The 22,969-nt window shown below is 38.1% G+C and overlaps 1 protein-coding gene across 1 annotated transcript in view; it reads left to right on the top strand.

Moving 5' to 3' along the window:
* LOC139186833 (cyclic nucleotide-binding domain-containing protein 1-like) overlaps positions 1 to 22,969 on the top strand; it is a 358,895-nt gene that overhangs the window by 93,433 nt on the left and 242,493 nt on the right. The window lies entirely within an intron of this gene.

Raw genomic sequence — 22,969 nt, 5'->3', positions numbered from 1 at the left:
ACTGATTGCTTTAAAAATATAATTATGAAAGCTCTTTACAGAAGACACTTTATATACCTTAGAGAAATTCAGATAATGCAGATCAAGCCTCTTGTGCCTTGTGGCTGATTCATTTCACTCTTCAGTTTCCTGGAGGAGGCCATTCTCCTCTGTCACTGCCTTGGAAATGTGATTAGATCACATTGAGTTTGTCAATGTTCCCAACCCTTTGGTTGGTTTTCCCAAATGTTTAGTCCCCTTTGAAAAGAATTAAGCTAGTTGTTGCTGATGGGGCTTCATTATTCTGTGAAAAAGTAGTTAGAGAGATATTAGCTCTGAGGCAGTTTTCCTACTAGACATGAAACAGGGTCTGTGAAAGCGGTGGGTAGTGTCTGGCTCCTGACTGGTTCTTCTTAGGTCCGGTGTGACAGGACTCATGCATTCTAGTATGACCTTTATTGCATTCTAGCTCTGAGGTCTCTCAGGAGTCACAGTGAGGAGAGGTTATAGTCATTCTCCAAGCTTATTTAACCACCTGAGTCATAAGTCTTCCTCCAGACCCCAGGGTGTCTACTCCCTTAGTGAATCCTAATCTTTCTTGTTGGCAAGGTCGTGCTCACCTTATGATATGGCTTCCTCACCACTATCAGCTCATGGAGGAAAACAGAGAATAGCCTTCAGTGTTCCTTGGTAAGCCCATTTCTTTTTCTTAAAGGCTGAGTAAGGCCAGAGTGCACTCAAGATTCCGTTTCTCCACATCCACATTACAACACAAAGGCAAATCTATACCATAAATACTAAGTAGATACAATTGATTTTCATTCCCTGTGGTTATCATGGTGTATCAAGTTGCTGACAATTCTGACCATTGTTTTCAGAGGAGATATGGGGTTAGGTCCCTTGTGAGTCTCTAGGTTCTCATATTTTGATTAATATATATCCTTGTTTTATGTGTTATTCTGTTTAGAGACATTTTTATTTAACATATGGTAGATTCACGTACATTGAACTCATAGCCAGCAGTTCTAACTCATGCCTAAATGAAGCTTATCTAACATTTTCTCCAGAAGGCACGTTGCAGCCCTCTTACAATTTAGGAATACTAGACAGCAAGTGCAATAGGGAAGAACCTTTTACAAGTTCATGACTAAAGCGATGCTGCCAATAAGCTTAATTATACATAATGGCCCATTTCTGGGAACCCTGCCTTCCAGGCAATGAGAATTAAGCTAAAATATTCTTGTTTAGCTCACAGGAAACATCCTGGCCAGGCCCACCTGTGAATGATTGTATTTATATACCTGTATCAATATAGGTAGGGGTACAGATACAGATAGAAATCCTCCCTACAGTCATTCACAGGTTTCACTTTAGTGACTATCAATGAAACTTTTAATTCCTTAAAAAGTCAGGCTCTCTTTTTGTTTTGTCCATCTTAATTATTATTCCCAGTAGTCACTTATCAGTGTTCTTTGTAAGAAGAGGGAAAATAAGAAGAGATCTCTTCAGTTTATTTATCTCAATATTGGGGGGATAATAGAATTCTGCAGATATTGTCATTTGCTAGTATGGCCTTTGAAGGGTGGACTCGGAGATAAGAGCCTCCAGTATATGCCACTGTGCTTCGTTCTGCTATAGAAGCTTTATTTAATTTGATGAAAATTCACATATAAATTGTTTAGTTCTCCTTTCATCTTTCATAGGTTACATCTAATTCAAAACCAAATCTTTCTGAGATAACCCTAAAAATAGAGGGTGTCCAGAATTCGATCCACATGTTTCCTCCAGTTCCACTGGAGCAACTCTGGTCAGAGCCACTGCCGTGTCTCTCCAGGTTCATTTCCATGGACTCCTTAACTAGTCTTGGCTTCTGTTCGTCATCTGCCACAGCTTGTTCTAAACACAGTAGCAAGAGTGGTCCTTCAGAAGCTAGATCATGTCTCTCCTCTGCTCCAAATCCTGGATGGTTAAAAACAGGAGTTCGTTAAACATTCCGCAAGGCAGTATATGAGTTTAACTCCCTGCTTTTCTTCAAACCCATCATCTCTTAGTAATAGGTCCCACGTTCATTCTATTCCAGCTGCATGGTCTTCTTGCTGTTTCTCAAAAATACCAAATGTATTCTCCCCTTTGCAGTGATTTTTACCTATCCTGAAACCCCTTCTCTCACATATTCTCATGCTAACTCTTCACTGAAGTCTTTGCTGAAATGTTAACTTTTCAATAAAACCTGCCCTGGTCACCCAGTTTAAACTGACAACATATTCTTCTGCCCTGCTTTCCTCACCCTTCTTACTCTAATGTGTTATTCTATATCACTTATTGTCATCTAGCATATTATGTAATTTATTTAATTATGCTTAAGTTCAGTTCAGTCATTCAGTCATGTCCGACTCTTTGCAACTCCACGAATCGCAGCACGCCAGGCCTCCCTGTCCATCACCAACTCCCGGAGTTCACTCAGACTCACATCCATCAAGTCAGTGATGCCATCCAGCCATCTCATCTTCTGTCGTCCCCTTCTCCTCCTGCCCCCAATCCCTCCCAGCATCAGGGTCTTTTCCAATGAGTCAACTCTTCGTATGAGGTGGCCAAAGTACTGGAGTTTCAGCTTTAGCATCATTCCTTCCAAAGAACACCCAGGGCTGATCTCCTTTAGAATGGACTGGTTGGATCTCCATGCAGTCCAAGGGACTCTCAAGAGTCTTCTCCAACACCACAGTTCAAAAGCATCAATTCTTCAGTGCTCAGCTTTCTTCACAGTCCAACTCTCACATCCATACATGACTACTGGAAAATAATTATGCTTACTATTTGTCTATCTTGTTTCATCTCTAGATCATAAGTTCCACAGACATAAGCATCTATGTCTGTCACCAGACATAGATCTTAAGTATCTAGATATGTGCCTGGCATGTATTATGTGTGTAGGAAAATATTTATTGTCTATTTTAAATAGTCAATCATCTCTTTCTCAGGACAGATGATAAGAAAGTGAAATCCAGTCACCTTTTTCCCTTGAAGAAATTACCAGTTCATGCCCATAAAACTTGGCTGAGGGCATTCATTGCTTTATCTTTTTCTGACCTTCATTTTGGGAGGAGTCCAGATTTATTTCAATGTTTGTAAAGAAATGAGGGAGTTAAACATCAAAGATCAGAAAAACAATGTAAAAATATCTTGTTATTTAATATTATCTTGTACATAAATGAAAAGATATGTTGCAAAACATTTTTGATTGTTCCATGTTCTGTGGTTCTTGGTGTTTTAGAATATTTGTGTCAGAACTTTAAAAAAATAAACAACTGATTAAAAAGAAGGGATCAATTCCTCATTTTATGGTATTCCAAAATACATAGACCATCAGAATATAAGACTACTTGTTATTGTAACTGGATAATGATAAAAGGAGGTAGCTCAGGATGAAAGGAGCAGTTCAGGAGTTGGGTAGATCTTACTTCATGCAAATCATAATTCTGCTGCTACTTAACCTCTATGTGAGTCTGACCTTACATAAAGTACTTAAACAGTAAATTGGTGGGCGGAGGTTATTTATCAAGTAGGAGACATCAAAACCTTATCAAAGAGAAAAACACTTTTATTAGGGAAAAAGTAATCTCTTTATTTAAAAAAAAAGGACTTTAACCTATGGAATTGGTAACTTAGACACTAGATGAGATGAAAAGCCCAACAAGGAAACGTTAAGCAACCCAGAAATGACTACAACAGGAGGGACAAAGGGAGAAAGAGGAAACAGCAGAACCCATGAATTAGCGTCACCTCTTAGAAGTGGAAATGATGGGCTGGATCAGAGGAGCCTGACGTCAAGTAGGAGGCTAGCAGTTGCACAAGATGGTGCCCAAGAAAGAAAGAACATGGGATTTCTCTCTGTGTTTCTGGTTTCTCCCTCATGCCTGTACTTGAATTCTGCCCCAGTGCCTCTCAAAGGCCACACCTTTGCAGAAAGAGACAAAACAAGGGGGAGATCAAAGAATAAATCTAACACCAAATACAGTAAGAGTTGACACAAAATATTTGTAAATTAAGCATTATACTTAAAGTACTATTTTGTGTTTTACACATAGTAAATCATAATTTTGTATTATTTTTCATCACCGCAACTCCCAGACTTACGTTGTCTTAGTAAATTCAGTTTTTGAAAATTATGGTTTTTCTCAAAAGATGGATGTAATTTTATTTCTAACACACAAAGCCGCCAAACCTAATCTATATACCACATTTCTTTCCTGTTGAATCAGCTCTCGTGATTGCTGACTGTCTTCAGTGTAAAGTTGAAATTCTTTAGCTCGAAATCAATATTCTTCTCAATGTAACTAGAGCTTACCTCGTCCGCCATTTTCAGCCTACACCAGTTCCCTCTTTCCTCTGGACACAATTTTTCTTTTGCACCTTTGTGCCTCTTCTTACATTACTCCCTATTCTTCTCCCTGTGGCCAGTTCGGCTCCACTGTCCATGCCCAGCTCAAACTTCAGCCCTTCTGGGAGAAGAAACTTTCTTCCGCTTCCAGGTCAGACATGAAACAGGGCAAGAAGCATGGTATGTAAATTACGGTGAGCAACTGTGGAGAACCAAGCTCAAGGGAGCTCCCAGCGTTCAGAAATCAGGGAGGACCCAAGAGGAGAAACTGAGAAGCCACAGACCATGAGGTAGCAGGATCTCCAGTGTGATGTGACGGAAAACCAAACAGAGCAGCGTTTCAGCAAGAGGGGAGAGATCCTCAGTGTTGAATGGGTGAAGTGCTCAAGGAATAAAGAAGTCGCGTCTGAGGGGGAATTCCACAATTGGTCAGAAACTAAAATAGATGCTCCGTTTCGAACGCTTAGCCTCTAAAAGTGTCCAAGGATACAAAAAAGGATGCAGTTTCATGGCGCAAAGCTTGTCTCAAGTGGCAAAGAAATTCAGGGTAGGATTACTGAGGCAGGAGGGTAGTCTAGGAGAAATTCTACATGAGTTCTGTACTACACCATATGTATTTGAAGACTCAGCATCGAGGCCTCATTTATACAGTCCAACAACACGCATGGAATAGATATGCTACCTAATGGACATTTGTCAATACAAAAGGTATTGTTACAATGCAAAATGTAGCAGGGGCTCATAGTTAGGAAAATTTCTGTTCAGAGTTCAGTCTCACTGAAGGTAAAAGGAGGGTTCTCTTGGGCACGGGATCCTACAGGTCAATTTTGGAGCTGAGATGCTAGGTAAAGGCAAGACTGTGGAACCTGCTCCTGGCAGCTCTTCCCCTAAATTCTGCCTCAGTTCTGACTGACCATTACTCTGAATTGAGGAGTAAGGGTGCGCAACCTTCTTCAGTAAGTCTCCCTGTTGTCCACGTCCTCATCCCTAACCTTAGTTCTAAGTGAGGTTTCTGGAAGGAAATAATATTTTCCAGACAAAAGACACCACTAGTCCTATTTTCTTTGTATTAATAATTATAGCAAGTGTGAAATGAATGAGCCAAGAAGACAATTAACCTCCTTATTTGCTTTAAATGCTTTACTTCCTAATGTAAGCTGATGAAAGCTAAAAATATGCAACTATTATAATTTTCTTGTTAACATTTAATTGAACATTGTGAAATAAAAATTCATATTATTACTAATGTTCTTAAATATATTCATCATTTATTTTCATATTTTTATACTATAGAGAATGCAGAAATATTAAACTTTTGGATACTCAATTCTCAGCAAACTAGAAAATATTTTCTTAAACAATCTTTAAACTCTTATTATATTTTTCAACTAACTTATGCTTTTAGATTATGTGACAATTTTTCCTTAGTTTATATTTCATATCTTTTGGATATAAAAGTATCTTTTGAGCTTCCAGTCCTAGGTTTCAACAATGGACAGTGACTTTACTCTGAGATTGTAACTTTCCATTTTTGTCCATTGAGTTATCTTTGTCATTTCCCCATGTTACTTAAGATATTTTGTTACATGAATAAATAGTTTCCATATTTATGCTAATTTTCTCTTAGCTTGTGAAATTTAGTTGCCCCTTGTACTTCAGGGGAAATGAAAAGGTTTTTTATTATTGAAAAATACATTTTAGATGACATTCTTAATATTTTCCTTAAAAATTTGGAAAAAATGTTTAAATATTCCTATTTTTATGTTTATAGTAAATTGCATTTTTCTACTTATTTTATCTTATTTTACTTCATTTTTATTTGATGTTGACTAAAAGAGTTTGACTCAGGGTTTGAGTTGCTTTTATTTATTTTATTAATTAAAAGTTTTATATAGCTTCTAAAGTTTGCATTCCATTTGTAACTATTATAAAAGATTGGCCATATTTCCCATCTTTTACAATATACCTATGAGCATATCTTACAGCCAGAAGTTTGTGCATTTCATCCCCCAATTGATACATTGTCCCTCCCAATCTCTCCACTGGTAGTCAGTTCATTTGCTCAGTTGTGTCTGACTCCTTGCGACCCCATGGACTACAGCACACCAGGCCTCCCTGTTCATCACCAACTCCCGGAGTTTACTCAAACTCATGTGCATTGAGTTGGTGATGCCATCTAACCGTCTCATCCTCTGTCGTCCCCTTCTTCTCCTGCCTTCAATCTTTCCCAGTATCAGGGTCTTTTCAAATGAGTCAGTTCTTTGCATCAGGTAGCCAAAGTATTGGAGCTTCAACTTCAACATCAGTCCTTCCAATGAATATTCAGGACTGATTTCCTTTAGGATGGACTGGTTGGATCTCCTTGCAGTCCAAGGGACTCTCAAGAGTCTTCTCCAGTACCACAGTTCAAAAAACCTGACAAAGATCCCACAAAAAAAGAAAACTACAAGCCAATATCACTGATGAACATAGATGCAAAAATCCTTAACAAAATTCTAGCAATCAGAATCCAACAACACATTAAAAAGATCATACACCATGACCAAGTGGGCTTTATCCCAGGGGTGCGAGGATTCTTCAATATCCACAAATCAATCAATGTAATACACCACATTAACAAATTGAAAAATAAAAACCATATGATTATCTCAATAGATGCAGAGAAAGCCTTTGACAAAATTCAATATCCATTTATGATAAGAACTCTCCAGAAAGCAGGAATAGAAGGAACATACCTCAACATAATAAAAGCTATATATGACAAACCCACAGCAAACATTATCCTCAATGGTGAAAAATTGAAAGCATTTCCTCTAAAGTCAGGAACAAGACAAGGGTGCCCACTTTCACCATTACTATTCAACATAGTTTTGGAACTTTTGGCCATAGCAATCAGAGCAGAAAAAGAAATAAAAGGAATCCAAATTGGAAAAGAAGAAGTAAAACTCTCACTATTTGCAGATGACATGATCCTCTACATAGAAAACCCTAAAGACTCCACCAGAAAATTACTAGAACTAATCAATGATTATAGTAAAGTTGCAGGATATAAAATCAATACACAGAAATCCTTTGCATTCCTATACACTAATAATAAGAAAACAGAAAGAGAAATTAAGGAAACAATTCCATTCACCATTGCAACGGAAAGAATAAAATACTTAGGAATATATCTACCTAAAGAAACTAAAGACCTATATATAGAAAACTATAAAACACTGGTGAAAGAATTCAAAGAGGACACTAATAGATGGAGAAATATACCATGTTCATGGACTGGAAGAATCAATATAGTGAAAATGAGTATACTACCCAAAGCAATTTGTAGATTCAATGCAATCCCTATCAAGCTACCAATGGTATTCTTCACAGAGCTAGAACAAATAATTTCACAATTTGTATGGAAATACAAAAAACCTCGAATAGCCAAAGCGATCTTGAGAAAGAAGAATGGAACTGGAGGAATCATCTTGCCTGACTTCAGGCTCTACTACAAAGCCACAGTCATCAAGACAGTATGGTACTGGCACAAAGACAGAAATATAGACCAATGGAACAAAATAGAAAGCCCAGACATAAACCCATGCACATATGGACACCTTATCTCTGACAAAAGAGGCAAGAATATACAGTGGATTAAAGACAATCTCTTTAACAAGTGGTGCTGGGAAAACTGGTCAACCACTTGTGAAAGAATGAAACTAGACCACTTTCTAACACCATACACAAAAATAAACTCAAAATGGATTAAAGATCTCAATGTAAGACCAGAAACTATAAAACTCCTAGAGGAGAACATAGGCAAAACACTCTCTGACATACATCACAGCAGGATCCTCTATGACCCACCCCCCAGAATATTGGAAATAAAAGCAAAAATAAACAAATGGGACCTAATTAACCTTAAAAGCTTCTGCACAACAAAGGAAACTATAAGCAAGGTGAAAAGACAGCCTTCAGAATGGGAGAAAATAATAGCAAATGAAGCAACTGACAAACAACTAATCTCAAAAATGTACAAGCAACTCCTACAGCTCAACTCCAGAAAAATAAATGACCCAATCAAAAAATGGGCCAAAGAACTAAATAGACATTTCTCCAAAGAAGACATACAGATGGCTAACAAACACATGAAAAGATGCTCAACATCACTCATTATCAGAGAAATGCAAATCAAAACCTCTATGAGGTACCATTTCACGCCAGTTAGAATGGCTGCGATCCAAAAGTCTACAAATAATAAATGCTGGAGAGGGTGTGGAGAAAAGGGAACCCTCTTACACTGTTGGTGGGAATGCAAACTAGTACAGCCACTATGGAGAACAGTGTGGAGATTCCTTAAAAAACTGGAAATAGAACTGCCTTATGATACAGCAATCCCACTGCTGGGCATACACACTGAGGAAACCAGAAGGGAAAGAGACATGTGTACCCCAATGTTCATCGCAGCACTGTTTATAATAGCCAGGACATGGAAGCAACCTAAATGTCCATCAGCAGATGAATGGATAAGAAAGCAGTGGTACATATACACAATGGAGTATTACTCAGCCATTAAAAAGAATACATTTGAATCAGTTCTAATGAGGTGGATGAAACTGGAGCCTATTATACAGAGTGAAGTAAGCCAGAAAGAAAAACACCAATACAGTATACTAACGCATATATATGGAATTTAGAAAGATGGTAACAATAACCCTGTATACGAGACAGCAAAAGAGACACTAATATATAGAACAGTCTTTTGGACTCTGTGGGAGAGGGAGAGGGTGGGATGATTTTGGAGAATGGCATTGAAATACATATAATATCATATATGGAATGAGTTGCCAGTCTAGGTTTGATGCACGATACTGGATGCTTAGGGTTGGTGCACTGCCCAGAGGGATGGTATGGGGAGGGAGGAGGGAGGAGGGTTCAGGATGGGGAACACATTTATACCTGTGGCAGATTCATTTCAATATTTGACAAAACCAATACAATATTGTAAAGTTTAAAAATAAAATAAAATTAAAAAAAAAGAGAAATATTTGGATACCAACCCCCCCCCCCCCAAAAAAAAAAAAGCATGAGTTCTTTGGTGCTCAGCTCTCTTTATAGTCCAACTCTCACATCCATACATGACCACTGGAAAAACCATAGCCTTGACTAGGTGGACCTTTGTTGGCAAAGTACTGTCTCTGCTTTTGAATATGCTGTCTAGGTTGGTCATAACTTTTCTTCCAAGGAGTAAGCATCTTTTATTTTCATGTGTTCAGTCACCATCTGTGGTGACTTTGGAGCCCCCCAAAATAAAGTCTCACTGTTTCCACTGTTTTCCCATCTATTTGCCATTAAGTGATGGGACCAGATGCCATGATTGGTTACTCCACTGGTAACCAATAGTTCAATCTCTACATCTGTGAGATTACTTCTTTTTTAGCTATATTCATGAGTTTGTTGTATTTTTTAGATTTCCACATCTAAGTGATACTGTCCAGCACTTGTCTTTCTCTGACCTATTTCACTTAGCCACATGTTTACCCATTCATCTGCTGATGGACATTTAGGTTGCTTCCATCTCTTGGCAATTGTAAATAATGCCTATAAATTTTGGAGTTCATGTACCTTTTTGAGTTAGTTTTTATTCTTTCTTTTTTTGGATATACACCCAAGAGTGAAATTGCTGGGTAATGTGGTGTTCTGGAGTATGGCAGTGCTGAAGAAGACTCTTGAAAGTCCCTTGGACTGCAAGGAAGTCAAAGCAGTCTGTCGTAAAGAAAATCAACTCCAAATATTCATTGGAAAGACTGATGCTGACATGAAACTCCAATACTTTGACTACCTGATGCAAAGAGCCAACTCATTGGAAAAGACCCTGATATTGGGAAAAATGGAAGGCAAGAGAGGAAGGAGTGGCAGAGGATGAGATGGTTAGACAGCATCACCGACTCAATGCACATGGATAATAGCAAACTCCAGGAGATGGTGAAGAACAGGGAACCTGGCATGCTGTAGTCCACGGTGTCACAGGAAGTCAGACACGACAGTGACTGAATCAAAATGCTAGTTCTGTTTTTAGATTTTAAGGAACCTCCATACTGTTCTCCATAATGTGTTACCAGTTTACACCCCCACAAGCAGTATATGAAGTTCCCCTTTTCTGCATATCTTGGCCAACCTCTGTTATTTGTAGATCTTTTTGATGATAGTCATTCTGACAGGTATGAGGTGATAGCTCATTGTGGCTTTGGTTTACATTCCCCTGTGATTATTGATGTTGAGCATCTTTTCATGTGCTTGTCGGTCATCTGCATTTCCTCTTTGGAAAAATGTCTATTCAGTTCTTCTGCTTACTTTTTAATCAGGTCTCTCTCTCTCTTTTTTTAATGTTTAGCTGTATCAGCTGTTGGATATTAATCCTTTATCGGCCATATTTGCAAGAATTTTCTCTCATTTGTTTTTTATTTTATCAGTAATTTCCTTAGCTGTGCAAAAGCTTTTAAATTTAATGAGGTCCCATTTGTTTACTTTTTATTTTACTTCCTTTTCTGGAGATGGATCCAAAAAAAGTTTACTACAATTTTCACTAAAAAATTTTTTTTACTAATTTTACATTTTTTCATTAAATTTTCAAATATCTAGATAAGATATTAAGCAAGTCAACATACTACCCTTTTCTCTTAATAAGATAGTACTCATACAATAACTAAATAACTTTAAAACACTACTGGTACATGAATATGTTTAAATGATATTTGAGGAGAAGGATAAGAGAAGAACTAATCTAATAAATTAATATTTTGGTCTACATATTTATTTCATATAGACTTTAAAAAACACCCAACCAACCCCCTGATGTATTACACTAAGCTTTTGAGATGTTATCTGCATAAACGACTTCTATGAGATGTAGATACTTCTCTTATTGCCTACTAGTCTGAAATGCACAATTATTTTCTTTGTGTTTTAAAATGTCAATTTAGGGCTAATGTAATGGGTTGGTTATCCAATCAGTTTCTCCCTGTTATTTTTTGTTCTAAATGTCATCTTTATTTTAATCTATTTACATTTGTTTCTAAGCATATCGCTTGCTGTTCTCATAGTTTAATGTGTTTTCTATTATATGCTTAATTTTAGAAACAATGAGTATAGAAATCTGGTGGTGAATATGACTGTACTGGTGTTTCTCAGATATTTTACATAGTAATTACTTTCCTTGCCACCCCTTTGTACTTTTTCTTTAGTCTTAAAAGTGCTTCCTGAAGAATTTATCCAGTAAGAGTTAATTTTAGATGTGCTGGGGTTTATTTTTAATGTATATCTGAATCCCCAGTGTTGACAACTCAAATGTATCCCTGCATATAAGGCCCTGCTGAGTGAAATGTTTTGCCACAGCTAACTGTCTGGAAAGAAAAGCAGAAATCATCAGGGAGTTAGCTTGATGTATGAAAGACCCACAGGAAGCAAAATTGAATTGATGTTAGCCAATAGGAGCAATTAAGGAAGAATGGGCTTGTGCCAAAATGTTCCTTGTAAGCTTATTTGGGGAACTTTTATTTCTTAGCCTTCCAAACCTTTATTCATCCTTTTATAAACAAAATGTCCCATTCATAATTGCAAAAACATTTCCCTTCAATGCAAAAAAAAATTGTGTTCACATTTTCAATGAATTATAAATTTTTGCTGTCTGACAATCTTGTCTTAATTATGACATCTGTTCTGTTTATGGGCTTCCCAGGTCACTCAGTGGTAAAGAATCTGCTTGGTAAATCAGGATACATAAAAGATTTGTGTTCAATCCCTGGGTCAGTAAAATGCCCTGGAGAAGGAAATAGCAACTCACGCCAGTATTCTTGCCTGGAGAACCCCATGGACAGAGGGGCTTGCAGACTACAATCCATAGCATCACAGACATGACTTAGCAACTGAGCAGACACGTTCTATTTATAATTAAAAGTAATTACATGTTTAAGTTGAAATGTGTCATGGGTTTTCTATTTTAACTATCCATTTTCTCTTCCTGTTTTGTTCTTTCTTTCTGTATATTATCTGGGTAGCCATGTATTCTTTCATTTACTTTCATTTACAGTAGTAACTGTTATATATAGCCTTGATTTGCTAGTGAAAGTGAAAGTGTTAGTAGTGTTATTAGCTCTGGTGTTATTAGTCCAGTCTGATTCTTTGCAACCCCATGGACTGTAACCCACTAGGCTCCTCTGCCTGCAGAATTCTCCAGGCAAAAATACTGCAGTGGGTAGCCATTCCCTTCTCCAAGGGATCTTCCTGACCCAAGGGTTGAAATTGAGTTTCCTTCATTGCAGGCAGATTCTTTACCATCTGAGAAACCATGATTTACGAGTCTGTGGTAAATTAATGCTCTTCCACTTTCAGAAAATTGAAAATGATCTTAGAACAGTTTAACACCATTTAACTCTCTTTGCCTTTTTTTTTTATCACTTAATTCTACATATATGTTTCTATCTGTCAAACATTATTGGCATCATTTATTATTTAGGCCAATACTCATTTCAATTCACCCACCTATTTATCCTGCTTTGACTTTTCTTCCTCTTTCCCATGCTTGATAGCTTATGGTGAGCCATGTCAGATTCTAGATCTCCGAAGAAGATTTAGCTTCGGGACCAGGGAGCAGGCTTGATCACTCAAGAGCTTTCATGTAAGAGAGTTTTATTAAACTGAAAAAAGGACAGGGAAAGCTTCTGACATGGACATCAGAAGGGGGAGGAGAGTGCTCCCCGCCCTCCCACCCCACAACCCCTGTTAGTCTAAGCAAGGGAGCTACATACTTTTTAAATTGGTTATTACAATAAATCAAAAGAATGTATCAAGGTTTTAAAGATCTTACTAGACCCACTCCCACAATTTACATTTTAAGATGACAGGATTAGAACTAGCAATAGAAAGATCTTACCAGACTCACTCCCATAATATAAATTCTAAATTAACAGGATTAGTCAGAAGGTTTCCAACAAGGAGAAACTGTCCTCAAGCAGGATAGGTTGTTGTTACATAATCCCTAGCACAGAGTTTAAACTGAGTTATTTGTTGTGTAATCATCCATTTTGGGCTTAAAGAAAACAGTAGTTTTATGTGACTAAGACTCAGGAATGTAGAGGAAAAAAGACATTTGTCCTTTCTTCATCCTTGGGAATTCCAGACCCCTGTCTCCTCTTTGCTGAGAAGGCGATGGCACCCCCCTCCAGTACTCTTGCCTGGAAAATCCCATGGACAGAGGAGCCTGATAGGCTGCAGTCCATGGGGTTGTGAAGAATCGGACACGACTGAGCAACTTCACTTTCACTTTTCACTTTCGTGCATTGGAGAAGGAAATGGCAACCCACTCGAGTGTTCTTGCCTGGAGAATCCCAGGGACGGGGGAGCCTGGTGGGCTGCCGTCTACCGGGTCGCACAGAGTCGGACATGACTGAAGCGACTTAGCAGCAGCAGCAGCAGTCTCCTCTCTGAGAGCTCCAGACCCCTCTCTCCTCCTCGGGGACCCCGGACTTCTTATCAACCCCTGCCTACAAACTGACTCTGTCTGTTCACTTTTCTCTGTCAGGAAAAATTCCTTTCAGTATTTCTTTCTAACTTAGGTCCGCTGGTGACAAATACTTTTATTTATTTGAAACACCTTTATTTTAGCTTTGCTTTTAGAAGATATTTTTACAAGTTGGAAAATTTTAATGTTCACTTCGGTGCATTAAAGTTGCCACAACAGGGTTTTGTCCTCTGCTGCTTCTGTGTCCCCTCTCCTTCCCTTTCCTCATCTCCCTCCTCCTCATCTTCCTTCCTCTCTTTCTTCTTTTTCTTTGACATAAAGTCAACTGAGGGTCTTATTTCTCTGTTTGAAGGGGATATCCTCTCATGACTTGCTGCTTTTAAGTTTTCTTCCTTATCTTTGGATTTTGGAATATTTTTTCCTCTGACATATTAATTTGTTGTTAGTTGATACAGATATGTCAGTTGCTCAGTCGTGTCCTACTGTTTGTGACCCCATGAACCGCAGCACGCCAGGTCTCCCTGTCCATCACCAACTCCCGGAATCTATGCAAACTCATGTCCATTGAGTTGGTGATGCCATCCAACCATCTCATCCTCTGTCATCCCCATCTCCTCCTGCCTTCCATCTTTCCCAACATCAGGGGCTCTTCCAAAGAGTTGGCTCTTCACACCAGTCCTTTCAATGAATACTCAGGACTGATTTCCCTTAGGATGGACTGGTTGGATCTCCTTGCGACCCAAGGGACTCTCAAGAGTCTTCTCAAACACCACAGTTTGAAAGCATTAATTCTTTGACTCTCAGCCTTCTTTACGGTCAACCCTCACATCCATAGTAACCATAGCTTTGACTATACGAACTTTGCCTTTCTCTTCTTTTCTTGGCTATTTGTAAGGCCTCCTTAGACAATCATTTTGCCTTTTTGCATTTGTTTTCCTTGGGGATGGTTTTGATCACCACGGCCTGTACGGTGTTGTGAACCTTTGTCCATAGTTCTTCAGGTACTCTGTCTATCAGATCTAATCCCTTGAATCTATTTGTCACTTCCACTGTACTATGGTCTTTATTTTTGGAAAAACTGCACACAGAGTTTCCTCAAATATTACTTCTTCCCTTACCTTCATTTTTCATTTGCTAGCACTTTAAATACGTTTTAGACCTGTAATCAGTGGCCTATATATTTCCGAAACTACTCTGATTTTTATCTTTTTATTTCTACAAGCTTCATTCTGGCTATTTTCTACTGATTTAACTTCCAATTTACTAATGCTCTATTTTTTTTTTTTTTTTTTTATTCTTCCAATTTTATTTTATTTTTAAACTTTACATAATTGTATTAGTTTTGCCAAATATCAAAATGAATCCACCACAGGTATACATGTGTTCCCCATCCCGAACCCTCCTCCCTCCTCCCTCCCCATACCATCCCTCTGGGCCGTCCCAGTGCACCAGCCCCAAGCATCCAGCATCGTGCATCGAACCTGGACTGGCAACTCGTTTCCTACATGATATTTTACATGTTTCATTGCCATTCTCCCAAATCTTCCCACCCTCTCCCTCTCCCACAGAGTCCATAAGACTGTTCTATACATCAGTGTCTCTTTTGCTGTCTCGTACACCGGGTTATTGTTACCATCTTTCTAAATTCCATATATATGCGTTAGTATACTGTATTTATGTTTTTCCTTCTGGCTTACTTCACTCTGTATAATAGGCTCCAGTTTCATCCACCTCATTAGAACTGATTCAAATGTATTCTTTTTAATGGCTGAGTAATACTCCATTGTGTATATGTACCACAGCTTTCTTATCCATTCATCTGCTGATGGACATCTAGGTTGCTTCCATGTCTTGGCTATTATAAACAGTGCTGCGATGAACATTGGGGTACACGTGTCTCTTTCCCTTCTGGTTTCCTCAGTGTGTATGCCCAGCAGTGGGGTTGCTGGATCATAAGGCAGTTCTATTTCGCTCTATTTTTTTTGTCTAAGCTGTTGTTAAATGTACCTACTAGCTTTTATTTCTGTTATAGTATTTTCATTTTTTTGAATTACATTTTTCTTCTTTATAAATTCCAGTTCTGTGGTAATCTTTATACTGTCATGTCTTCTTGAATATATTGAAAACATTTATTTGAAATCCATGTCTGAAAACTATAATATCTGGATTACTTATAGGTATGTTTCTGCCTTTTTCCCCCTCTTTTTCTCTGCTTTGATTTATAATCATTTGATTTACTCTCATGGCATGTCTAATAATGTTTGTTTGTAAGCCAGTCATTGAGTGGAAGACACTATAGAGACTGAATAATGATATCTTTGATGCAAGAAGATGAATTTTTTTCTGGCAGAGATGATAGGAACAGATCACCATGTTGCAGTTATAGCTGGAAAATTTAGGACTGGATTCAGTCTTTCCTAGGGCTGGTTTTGTTTGTTTTGTCTTCTTTTCCTAAATAATGGCTCTTTAGGTTTTTCAATCAAAAACATGGTATGTTTACTAGGGTTTTCTCCTTCTTGGCAGTCTCTGAATTTCAATATTTATTCTCTTTAGCACCGTGAGATTGTAGAAAACTTTGTTTAGATATCCTGTTAAATTTTATATTTTGTCTGGCTTCTTAGCCTCTTGGCTTACGTAGCTTATGAATCATCAAATGCCTTGAGGAGAAAGCAGGAAAAACCATTTTTCTCATCTCTAAGAATTTCCATCTCTGCAGCATTTTGACTTCATGTCTACTTTAGTTTTCTTTAATACACTAAAAATTGTATGTTTTTTTGTTTGCTTTTGCTAAATGCTGCTGCTGCTGCTAAGTCACTTCAGTCGTGTCCAACTCTGTGTGACCCCATAGATGGCAGCCCACCAGGCTCCCCCATCCCTGGGATTCTCCAGGCAAGAACACTGGAGTGGGTTGCCATTTCCTTCTCCAACGCATGAAAGTGAAAAGTGAAAGTGAAGTAGCTCAAGTTGTGTCTGACCTTCAGCGACCCCATGGACTGCAGCCTACCAGGATCCTCCATCCATGGGATTTTCCAGGCAGGAGTACTGGAGTGGGGTGCCATTGCCTTCTCCGTTTGCTAAATACTCATAAAAATTTACCCTACTTTTATCATTTTTCTTTTTTTCCTTGTTGGGCAGAAGTTATCTGAGAAGACCTACTTTATCATAGCCAGAGCAGAATAATTTAATTTTCGTCTAATATCTTCAAGATAAATCTAAAAAAATGGTTTATTAAATGGGTTAAGTCTTTATTCTCTCTCCTTTGAATAGTCATTTTTATTTAAGAAAAATATTTCATTAAAAACTATATTTTCTTATTTTCTGCTTTTAGAGTTAATGTTAGGTATAGTCAATTTGTTCCAGGACAAAAACTTAAAGAATAAACATAAAGATCATACTCTTTTCAGGGAAGATTAATTGAAACTCTGGAGAAAATAAAGAGTATTAGAAGAATAGCTGAGATAATTGACACTAAGAATAACTGTACATGGAATAATTTATGTTTGAAGGAGAGCAGATTTATTGGAGTATTAAAGCTAAGGAACATCTGGGAACTTTGGTTTTGTACTTTTTTTCTATGAATTAAAATAATCTAGTATAAATAAAACCATGTAGGTGAAATTCTCTAGAGGACATCTAAATCTCTTCTGGGACAAGTTCATCGAGGTTTTTAAATTTACAGGCTATAAAGAATTAGAAAGTCCCTAAGTGAGCAATGAAAACATGCCATCTCTAACAGCAGATGAATGAGCAGGAAATTTGTTATCCAACTTTATGGAGAAATTTCTGGTTGCAGAAATGTTAGTGATTTTGTTGGTTCTTCTTATTGTTGCTGATTTTTGTGAGGGCAAGGCTATACACAATAGTTATAGCTTAGCAGACATCCTTTATTCTTTCAAAGTAATTTTATGCAAGTTAGTTTGAGAAGTTTTCCTGCAGTCAGGAAATGCTCTTATAGTAAATGTATTCTTATTCCTATTATATTTCAATAATTTACTCATACTACATAGACACAAGAAGTATGTGAAAATAATTAAATGTGATTTTGGAGCTGTATTTCTTACATATTTGAGATATTTTCAATTACAGACTTCCTAACCTTTAGCAATCTAATGGATACATTTTCTTATCAAAAGTTGAAATTTAGATTGGTTGATGTAAACCAGTGGGTCTGAACTGGAGATGATTCTGCCTCCTGTGTGACGTTTGGTAGTAGTATCTGGAGATATTCTTGCTTGTCACTCATGTCATGGAGTTCCCACTGGCATCTGTAGGCTAGAGGCCAGGAAAGAGCCTTAACACACCCTTGTGCTGTGCTGTGCTTAGTCCCTCAGTTGTGTCTGACTCTTTGCAACCCCATGGACTGCAGCCCGCCAGGCTCTTCAGTCCATGGAATTCTCCAGGCAAGAGTACTGGAGTAGGTTCCCATGCCCTCCTCCAGGGGATCTTCCCGACCCAGGGAGTGAACCCAGGTCTCCTGCATTGCAGGCGGACTCTCTCCCTTGTTATGGCCAATATCTTAAAGGCATCTCTAGTCTTTCCCATTCCATTGTTTTTTCTCTATTGCTCTGCATTAATTATATAAGAAGGCCTTCTTATCTCTCCTTGCTATTCTCTGGAACTCTGCCTTCAGTTGGTTATATCTTTCCCTTTCTCCCTTGCCTTTTGCTTCTCTTCTTTATTCAGCTTTTTGTGAAGCCTCCTCAGACAACCACTTTGCCTTCTCGCATTTCTTTTTCTTTGGTATAGATTTGGTCTCTGCCTCCCGACCAATGTTATGAACCTCCATCCATAGTTCTGGCACTCTGTCTATCAGATCTAATCCCTTGAATCTGTCACCCCCACTGTATCATCATAAGGTATTTGATTTAGGTCATCCCTGAATGACCTAGTGGTTTTCTGTGCTTTCTTCAATTTAAATCTGAATTTTATAATAAGGAGCTTGTGACCTGGGCCCAGTTCTTGTTTTTGGTGACTTATAATTGGAGCAGCACTATTTACAGTAGCCAACACTTGGAACCAACTCAAGTGCCCATCAAAAGACAATTGGTTTAAGAAAATGTAGTATATATATATATGTATCCACACACACACAGAATGTAATGTTTCTCAGCTACAAACAGGAATGAAATTTTGCCATTTGCACCAAAATGGGTGGACCTAGATAATATCATACTAAGTGAAGTAAGTCAGACTGAGAAAGACAAATATTATATGATATCATTTTTGTGTGGAATCTAAAAAATAATACAGATGAATTTGTATACAACACAGTAACAGACTCACAGACACAGGAAGCAGACTTAGGGTAAACAAAGGAGAAGGGAAGGTGGGAAAGATAGAGTGTGGGATTAACAGATACGAACCACCACACATAAAATAGAAAACAACAAGATTTACTGTATAGCACGGGGAACTACACTCAGTGTCTTGTAATAGCTTATAATGAAAAATTACCTGGAAAAATATGTGTATATAACTGAACCATTTTGCTATATACCTGAAACTAACACAACCTTGTATAACTGAAACTAATTCAGTTCAGTTCAATTATACTTCAATAAAAATAAATTATTTTGGAGAGTTACATCTTTCTCTTGGTGAGAAGAGAAATAATAGATTGCATCAGATGAGTCCCAGTGATGCAAATAAAGTGAAAAATAGAAGTTTATCTCAGATGATTCCAAGTGGGGTAATCTACCATAAGGAAGAAAAAATATTGGATGCTCTGAACTTTAATGTTTCAGATGAATTTGATTACATTTTGTTTATTCTGGCCCGTCAGTGTATTAAATTCACAAATCTCCAATTGAATAAACATTTATACTACAGGCTTTTGTAGCTGCTGAGATCATACTTTTGAAATTATCCTGCCTGTTTTTATACTATACATTGTCAAATATACTGCCTAACCCTCAGAGAAATGAATATAATTCAAAATTGATTCTCAGTAAACATCTAATAATTGCTGGAAATGTTTTAATAGTCTGTTTAATGGAGATAATTTGAAATTTAAAGACAACTAACATTTGTTTGCTTGAAGAAACAAAATTTGTCTTCTGGATTTGAAAATAGGGAGAGAAGAAAGAAGGCAATTTAAAAAAGGAAACTGTGAGCCCAGCCACCTTCAAATACTACAGTATTTAAATCTTATAGTAAGGCTTCTAAGGGGATATTATTATCACTCTTACAAAAAAGGAATCTGATACTTACGCCATTAGTCTCACTCATAGTGTCCTGGGTAACTTGTCATGTCATCTCTCCGAGATAGAGATGAGACCGGAATTCAGATCCTTTGAAGCAAAGGTTAGGGGTTGTTATGGATGATGGTTTGTGATTCCCCCTTAAGCATATGTTAAAGCTAAATCCCTAAAATAGTGCTAATTGGAGATGGGGCCTTTGGGAAATGACTTGAATATAAGGGTGCCACCTTCATGAATGAAGTCAGTTCAGTCACTCAGTCATGTCCAACTCTTTGCGACCCCATGGACTGCAGCACGCCAGGCCTTCCAGGAGTCAACTCCTGCAGTTTACTCAGACTCAAATCCATTAAGTCAGTAATACCATCTAACCATCTCATCCTCTGTTGTCCCCTTCTCCTCCCACCTTCAATCTTTCCCAGCGTCAGGGTCTTTTCCAATGAGTCAGCTCTTCGCATGAGGTGGCCAAAGTATTGGAGTTTCAGATTCAACATCAGTCCTTCCAATGAATACCCAGGACTCATCTCCTTTAAGATAGACTGATTGGATCTCCTTGCAGTCCAAGGGGCTCTCAAGAGTCTTCTCCAACACCATAATTCAAAAGCATCACTTCTCCAGCGCTCAGCTTTCTTTATGGTCCAACTCTCACATCCACACATGACCACTGGAAAACCATAGCTCTGATTAGATGGACCTTTGTTGGCAAAGTAATGTCTCAGCTTTTTAATATGCTATCTAGGTTGGTCATAACTTTCGTTCCAAGGAGCAAGAGTCTTTTCATTTCATGGCTGCAATCACCATCTGCAGTGACTTTGGAGCCCCCAAAAATAAAGTCTGTCACTGTTTCCACTGTTTCCCCATCTATTTGCCATCAAGTTATGGGACTAGATGCCATAATCTTAGTTTTGTGAATGTTGAGCTTTAAGCCAACTTTTTCACTCTCTTTAACTTTCATCAAGAGGCTCGTTAGTTCTCCTTTTCTTTCTGCCATAAGGGTGGTGTTATTTGTATATCTGAGGTTATTGATATTTCTCCCAGCAATCTTGATTCCAGCTGTGCTTCCTCCAGCCCAGCGTTTCTCATGATGTACTCTGCATATAAGTTAAATAAGCAAGGTGACAATATACAGCCTTGATGACTGTACTCCTTTCCCAATTTGGAATCAGTCTTTTGTTCCAAGTCCAGTTCTAAGTGTTGCTTCCTGAACTGCATACAGCTTTCTCAAGAGGCATGTCAGGTGGTCTGGTATTCCCATCTCTTGAAGAATTTTCCACAGTTTATTGTGATCCACACAGTCAAAGGTTTTGGCATAGTCAGTACAGCAGAAACAGAGGTTTTTCTGGAACTCTCTTGCTTTTTCCATGATCCAGCAGATGTTGGCAATTTGATCTCTGGTTTCTCTGCCTTTTGTAAATCCAGCTTGAACATCTGGAAGTTCACAGTTCGGGTATTGTTGAAGCCTGGCTTGGAGAATTTTGAACATTACTTTACTAGTGTGTGAGATGAGTGCTATTGTGCAGTAGTTTGAGCATTCTTTGGCATTGCCTTTCTTTGGGATTGGGATGAAAACTGACCTTTTCCAGTCCTGTGGCCACTGCTGAGTTTTCCAAATTTGCTGGCACATTGACTGCGGCACTTTCACAGCATCTTTTAGGATTTTAAATAGTTCAACTGGAATTCCATCACCTCCACTAGCTTTGTTCGTAGTGATGCTTCCTAAGGCCCACTTGACTTCGCATTCCAGGGTGTCTGGCTTAAGATGAGTGGTCACACTATGGTGATTATCTGGGTCATGAAGATCTTTTTTGTGTAGTTCTTCTGTGTATTCTTCCCACCTCTTCTTAATATCTTCTTCTGTTAGGTCCATAGCATTTTTGTCCTTTATTGAGCCCATCTTTGTATGAAATGTTCCCTTGGTATCTCTAATTTTCTTGAAGAGATCTCTAGTGTTTCCCATTCTGTTGCTTTCCTCTATTTATTTGCATTGATCCCTGAGGAAGGTTTTCTTTTCTCTCCTTGCTATTCTTTGGAACTCTGTATTCAAATGGGTATATCTTTCCTTTTCTCCTTTGCCTTTTGCTTCTCTTCTTTTCACAGCTATTTGTAAGCTCTCCTCAGACAACAATTGCCTTTTTGTATTTCTTTTCTTGGGGATGGTCTTGATTCCTGCCTCCTGTACGTTAGGAACCTCCATCCATAGTTCTTCAGGCACTCTGTCTATGAGATCTAATCCCTTGAATCTATTTCTCACTTCTACTGTATAATGTAAGGGATCTCATTTAGGTCATACCTGAATGGTCTAGTAGTTTTCCCTACTTTCTTCAATTTAAGTCTGAATTTGGCAAAAAGGAGTTCATGATCTGAGCCACAGTCAGCTCCTGGTCTTGTTTTTGCTGACTGTATAGAGCTTCTTCATCTTTGCCTGAAAAGAATATAATCAACCTGATGTTGGAATTGACCATCTGGTGATGTCCATGTGCAGAGTCTTCTCTTTTGTTGGAAGAGGGTGTTTGCTATGACCAGTGCATTTTCTTGGCAAAACTCTATTAGCCTTTTCCCTGTGCTCTTATGGAAGACACCCCTGAGAGCGCTCTAGTCTCTTGCACCAAAGTGAGAGCATAGCAGGACAGGTGTGTGTGAAGAGGGAAGTGGGCTCTCTCTAGACCCTGTACATTCCAGTTCATTGTTCTTGGACTTTTCAGCCTCCAGAACTTTGAGAGATAAATGTCTATTGTTTATAAATTATCCAGTTTATGGCATTTTTTTTTCATAGCAGCCTACGAATACTAAGATGGCGGTCTTTCATCAATTCATGCTTCCTTTATTTGACAGGATACTCTGTTTATGTTTAATGTAAGGCTTCAATGAATCTCTCTTGCATGAGAGATTTTCTGTAGATAACAAGTGAAAAAA

The sequence above is a fragment of the Bos indicus genome, chromosome 14 (genome assembly GCF_029378745.1).
Source record: "Bos indicus isolate NIAB-ARS_2022 breed Sahiwal x Tharparkar chromosome 14, NIAB-ARS_B.indTharparkar_mat_pri_1.0, whole genome shotgun sequence".
In the NCBI taxonomy this organism is placed as follows: Eukaryota; Metazoa; Chordata; class Mammalia; order Artiodactyla; family Bovidae; genus Bos; species Bos indicus.
The sequence above is the reverse complement of the archived record's forward strand: the minus strand, read 5'-3'. Positions and strand labels throughout refer to the sequence as shown.